The 6,171-nt window shown below is 46.9% G+C and overlaps 1 protein-coding gene across 5 annotated transcripts in view; it reads left to right on the top strand.

Moving 5' to 3' along the window:
- The first annotated feature begins 538 nt into the window (after positions 1–538).
- Positions 539–6,171, top strand: part of Mppe1 (metallophosphoesterase 1) — a 21,171-nt gene continuing 15,538 nt past the window's right edge. For 3 of the 5 annotated variants that reach the window (XM_021150736.2, XM_021150734.2, XM_029471866.1), the window contains exons 1-3: positions 894–979; positions 2,312–2,395; positions 2,746–2,795. The gene's annotated coding sequence lies outside the window, so the exon portion shown is untranslated. Of the gene's footprint in view, positions 980–2,311; positions 2,396–2,745; positions 2,796–6,171 lie in introns of all 5 variants that reach the window. The other 2 variants (XM_021150737.2, XM_021150735.2) reach the window with 1 other exon arrangement.

The following is a 6,171-nucleotide window of genomic DNA, read 5'->3' as shown; positions in this document are numbered from 1 at the left end:
TGGCTTCCAGGTGTGTTATCCAGCATGCTCACTTGGCTCTATTATTTCTTAAGTTCTTAAATTGACTGGATTTAGCCCCACCCCCACCCCCCCTCCACCCCATCCCACGCCCGTATCTCCACGCATTGCATCGGTTTGGGTGTACCTTACTTTGGGAATGTTAAAAGTTGCTCGTCTGGACAGAGTTGAAAAGTCTATAGTCTTTTTTAGTAGATAGCGACCATGTACTGCATGCTTAAGGAGTCCGGGGCATTTTGTTCTGATTTGTCACCCTGCCGCTCACTCTACAAACTGTACTCAGATTTGCAGGACCTGACCGGCAATTTTCTGGCTGGAAGCCAGTACACAGTTTCTCAAGCCTACACTGAATGTGCTGTTTGAAGAATGGGTTAATGACCCCGGTGCATTTTTTTTTCCTCTTTCTTCTTGTAGGCTTATTGAATAATTACTTCAAATAGCGGAAGTGCGAATACCCAAAGTTAAACATGCTATGTTTTGCTCGTTGAAAAGAAAACGAAACCTCCACAATAAGCCCCCACGATAAGCCTCTGACCCGCTCATTGACACATGACGCCTTCCTTGAGTATTTTTCCAAAAAGACACCTTGCCAGGTTCGGAAGATGACAAAAGACAGAAGACGTAGTGGCCCGTGGTTGCCGGCCGGAAGGACTCTCGCTGCTTCCTGAGCGGATTCCCGTGAAGCTGCCACTGCGGCTGGGACTTTGGCCGCAGGGCGCGGGGCGGCGGGAGCCACCGTGGCCGCTGTGCAGCGCGCAGGCCCCGCGGTCCCCAGGCGCGCGGTTCGGTCCCCAACGAGCCGGTCCTCTATTCGAGCATCACCCACCGACTCCTGGCGGCTCCTTCCTGCCACAGCTCGGTATAGCTGCGACTTTCCGGAGGCGCCGCCGTCCCAGGCCGGGGGAAGGGCGCAGGCGGTCCCTGGAGGATGGCTCCGGTGAGCCGGCCGCCGCAGCCCTGCGTAGGTTTCCATCTTTATTTGCATTTGCTCTTCCCAGGCACCCGCTGTGGAGCCTCCCGCAGCTGACCTTCCAGGACGCGGGGGGCCGGCTTTGGAGGGCTCTAGGTTTCCCAGATGATTGACACCGGGGCTCCCTACCCAGCGCTGGGGCTGCAGCTCCAGCCGGGGTCCTTCATGGCCGCGATCGAGGACCCAGGGCGGGTGACGGGATCCTTGGGGCTCCCCAAGTCTTTGCTTCCACGGCTTTGCGCCCTGCACAGCGCAGGGATAAAATAAGGTGAAAGAGTGGGTTCTGCGGCCCTGCCGCATGCACACTTCAAGGTCAACTGCCGTTTCTTTTTAAGTGTTCGGAACTTCTTGGCTCTTGTATCCCAGCAAGTTAAATCTCTGAATAAACAGCTTTCTGGAAACATTATTCATCGAGAGAGGTGGAGGGCTAACCCAGTTAGTCCTCAAATTAGAAAAAAAAAATCATTTAGATTATTTAATATACAAATTTTCACGTGATTGATGAGATGGTGTTAATAATATATTTAAAATTATAAACAAACAGAAGAGGCGCGTTTAAGTATTAATTTTTATGCTGTTTTGGAGGAGGGTTTACATATTTGATGATAGCTTTGACATTAAGAATCAGTCTGCGAAGAAAAATATTTTGCTTTCAGTTATAGATTGTGGCAATTCGTATGTGTTGGGTAATGTAGAACAGTGTACTCTGTATGTTTCCTATAAGCATATTCTATATAATTCAAAAGACATGTGGTGGTTGTTTTTGTCAACTTGGCACAAACCTAGGTATATTTGGGAGGGTGGAATTCAACAGATAAAGTGCACCACTCCCTCATCCCAGTCAGATGGGTCTCTAGGCGAGTCTGTGGCGTGTTTTTCTTGATTAAAGATTGATGAGGGAGGACCCTGCCCATTGAAGCACTCCTGAGCAGGCGTGTATATAAAAGCTAAGTGAGCAAGCCAGGAGGAAAAAGTCAGTAGTGTTCTCCCATGGTCTCAGCTTCAGTTCCTGTCTCCAGGTTACCAGTGGACTGTAACCTGAGATGTGTGAGCCAAAGGAGGCCTTTCCTCCCAAGTTACTTAATGACTATGGTGGTCATCTAAAAACTGAACTAAGATGACTTGATTGTGATGTGAGAAACCAAAAGTGTTCTCCACTGAGCCATATTCCTGGCCCTAGAAAGAGTAGGTCTTGGACAACATAATGCCAGTCATTAAAAAAAAAATCATCTTTCTTCTCAATTGTACAGTCACGTTGCTTGTTAATAGTTCACTAAATAAAATCTATTTTAGCATCAAAACACATTTTCTGCTTTATTTCAGATAACTGTGATCTGATTTTGAAATGCAGATACCAACCTGGAGTCTGGGCACCCAACTCAGCCTAGGAGTAGCATTCTTTAAAAGGTGAGGTGACTTGTTGACTCTCTGGGCAAGCAGGGCTCACAAAGGCATTCTGTCTGTCTGTCTGTCTATCTGTCTCTGTCTCTGCCTCTGTCTCTGTCTCTCTCTCTCTCGCTTTCCCTTCCCCTCTCTTCTCCTCCCCTCCCTCTGTTTGCAGGGTCTGTTATAGTGTTTGCCTAGCATTTGAGATCCTGAATTTCATCTACACACACACACACACACACACACACACTCTATTAAAAATCAAACCCTTGGACCTTTTTAGTTAGAATTATGACTTCCCACATGCTTGGTTCAATGGAGGGGATGGGTGAACCAAGAAATGACTTCAGTTTTCTGCTTGTTTCTTTCAGGAAACTTTTCCCAAAGAGGCTCAAGGGATGGTTGTTATTACTCCCTAAGGGTGAGTGAGCCTGGCTTTTCCTCTGTTTCATCCTCATACTGGATGAAAAATTGTTCTGTGTACCTACTTAACAGTCTCTAAGCCTTTTTGTCAAAGTCAAACTGGAGTAACTTCTGTCTTTCTACTTGTTGCTATGACTGTAGTTTTGTTTTGTAAGTTCTCAGTGTCAGGTAATTTTGCAAGGTGGGGAGGGAAGATATATATTACATACACACACATACACACACACACACACACACACACACACACGAGTTAGGATTGAGTCTCTACCTGATGCATATTAGGCACACATCCTACCACTGACACAAACCCAAAGGCCTTTGCAAATTTTGCTTTGAACCAGCGTTTGACCAAGTCGCTCAGGCAGATGACCTAGAACGTGTGCTTGCCCCAGCTTGCTGTATTGCTAGGATTGTGAGCACTTCCTTTCCCAGCTCTTGAACTATTTAAAAAGGCATGGTGGCCTTGGGTGATGCTATTTCTAGGGAGAGAATGAAGTCCTCCCCCTTTCCATTATCTCTACATGACTGGGAAGCAGAGACATCTTTTGCCTGTAATACTGTAGACAGCACTGAAATAGGAGTTCAAGAAGTCCGAGTGTAGGGAGAAAAGGGATGTAGTGTCTGAAGTGTATGTTTGTCCCTCTGTATCCCCAGCTAGCTTTACTACATAGTCCGGGCAGGCGATGGAGCAATCCTCTGTCTTAACCTCCAAAGTGCTAGAATTGCAGTCACCAACCATAGGGGCACCCCCCCCCCGCCCCTGAAACTCCCCCCCCTCAAAGTGGTCATAATATATTGGAGATGATTTACATGGTCCTAAGGTTTTCCTCATGGGAATATGGAGCAGCAGTGGCATGCTAGGGGGCAATCTGGTCCCTTTACATCTTCTATCTCCCTCTGTCCCTCTCTCTGTCCCTCTTTCTTTCTTTCTTTCTTTCTTTCTTTCTTTCTTTCTTTCTTTCTTTCTTTCTTTCTTTCTTTCTTTCTTTCTCGAGACAGGGTTTTTCTGTATAGCCCTGGCTGTCCTGTAACTCACTTTGTAGGCCAGGCTGGCCTCGAACTCAGATATCTGCATGCCTCTGCCTCCCAAGTGCTGGGATTAAAGGCGTGTGCCACCATGCCTGGCTCCCTCTTTCTTTCCTTATCTCTAACCTTCCTCTCATCAGATGGGTGCCAGTCTGATGTTTTTCTTCCTCTGTGGAAAGAAGGTAGACATTTGAAGGCAGGGATAGAGCTTTCTCCTTTGCTGTGCTGTGCATTCATCTGCATTGAGGGCTTACAGGTTAGGTCCTGCTGCAGAGTGGGTGGGGCCTGCTGAGGACGTTCACTGGATAGGTTGAGCTGTGAGGGCGCCTTTGCCCTGAGTTTGGTGCAGGAAAGCTGGAGGCCTGTACCTTTGTGCCTGTCCTACACTGACACCTGCTCCCCAGCCTTCCTTGCTCTTACCCATAGGTCCTTAGTCACAACTGCTCAAACAGGGTTCTCTGGTGAGAGGAAGTGGGCGTGGGCGTAATGGAGTAATTATCAAGTTGCCATTTAGGAATTTCATCATCTGGGGAAACATGAAAGATTTCTGAGGTGTGTCTCGCAAGGCCACACAGGTGGTGTTACCTGTGTTCTTGGTCTTCAGTGTGACAGGCCAGAGGGATGGCGACAGGAATGGCAACAGACAGAGCCTGATGCTCTCTCATTGTTGGCATCCACTCAGCACTAGCAATACAGGGAGGAGGTAGGTGGAGGATTGTTGCAGATCCTGTTCCCTAGGCTAGCCCTGGTTTACTTTGTTAACTGAAGTTCCCTGAGGGGGCGGGGAGCCATCCCTACATTAAACATTCTACAGGTTTGATTAACAATTGTGGATAGTTGGAATATTACAGATCTGGAACCATATTATCCTAGTCCCTTAAATAGACATTTGCTTAACTCTATGTTTGACCTAACATCCTTTGACTCTTACTTAGTTAAATCCCTTCAGAGATTCAACATGGTGACTGAGTGAGAATGGTCCCCAGCAGTTCATATATTTGAATGCTCGGCCCCCAGCTAGTGGAACTGTTTGGGACAGGTTGGACAGGTGGCCTTGTTAGAGTAGATTGGGCCTTGTTGGAGGAAGTGTGTCACTGGGGGTGGGGTTTGAGGCTTCAAAGCCCAGGCCAGGCCCAGTCTCTGCCTGCTGCCTGCCAATCAGAATGTAAAGTTCCCAGCTACTGCTCTAGTGCCATGCCTGCCAGTTTCCTGCCTTGATGACCATGGGTTAACCCTCTAATACTGGGGGTTGGACAGATTGCTCAGTGGTTAAGAGCACTGACTGCTCTTCCAGAGGTCCTGAGTTCAATTCCTAGCAGCCACACAGTGGCTCACGACAATCTGTAATGGAATCTAATGTCTGAAGACAGCTATAGTGTACTCACATAAAATAAATAAATCTTTAAAAAAAAACCCTCTAATACTGTAAGCAAGCTCCTAATTAAATGCTTTCTTTTATAAGAGTTGCCTTGGTCATGGTGTCTCTGGCACCATGGTCAATAGAACACTCAGATGTGTGTAAGAATAGAAGAATGGAAGAATATTGGCTTCCAGTAACGCCAAAGCTAAGAATGTCACCAGGTAACCTCCGAGCCGGACAGTAGGGGCTTCCTAGCTTTTCAGTTGCCTACTTACTTGAGGCTCCCACCAACATATTTTAAAAGTGTCTTTGTTCTGTTTCTATAAAACCCTTTGTGAAACCATCACCACATTGGAATGTGGTATTTGGAGTTGCTGGGCTGTGATCAGACATATTTGGCTTTAGAATAAGCTGTCTCTTACTCCTCTCGATGTGAGAGCTGTGTTGCTGTTTTTCCTCATCCACGTCATGACCTTGTCCCTGTGTTTATTCATGCTGTTGTTCCACACTTAAAGAGTTAAGAGAGAGAGAGTCTACGGTGCGTCTGGTCCCTTGGCACCTGTGGTTTGGTCTTAGAGAAATTGAGTTGAGCAGGATTATCAGTAAACAAGGTAAGGGAACAGGCGGCCATGGTGGGCTGCCACGTGGTGATAACGATGCTGTGGGGTTTCTGAGAAAGGTTCCAGGAGGAGAAGTTGATTTCACATTGCAGGCAAGGCTAGCTTTAGGTAACAATGCACTTGATACATAACATGCTTGCTATAACCTCTTTAATCAAGTACTTAATATAAATGGTGGCATTCAAATGAAGGCAGGGGAATGAAGGATGGGGTGTGGCTCTGTGGTTGGGTGCATGATGAACGGAGCAGGTGAGGTTGTGAGTTCAATTCCCACTACAAAAACCCAAACAAACCTTGGTTAGTAAGGGAGTCCCCAGGGCAACCGATTACATCTTCTCTTCTCATTGTTTTTTTTTTTTTTTTTTTTT

This window comes from Mus caroli, chromosome 18, assembly GCF_900094665.2.
Source record: "Mus caroli chromosome 18, CAROLI_EIJ_v1.1, whole genome shotgun sequence".
In the NCBI taxonomy this organism is placed as follows: domain Eukaryota; kingdom Metazoa; phylum Chordata; class Mammalia; order Rodentia; family Muridae; genus Mus; species Mus caroli.
Note: the sequence above shows the minus strand (reverse complement) of the source record. Positions and strands in the feature narration are given on the sequence as shown.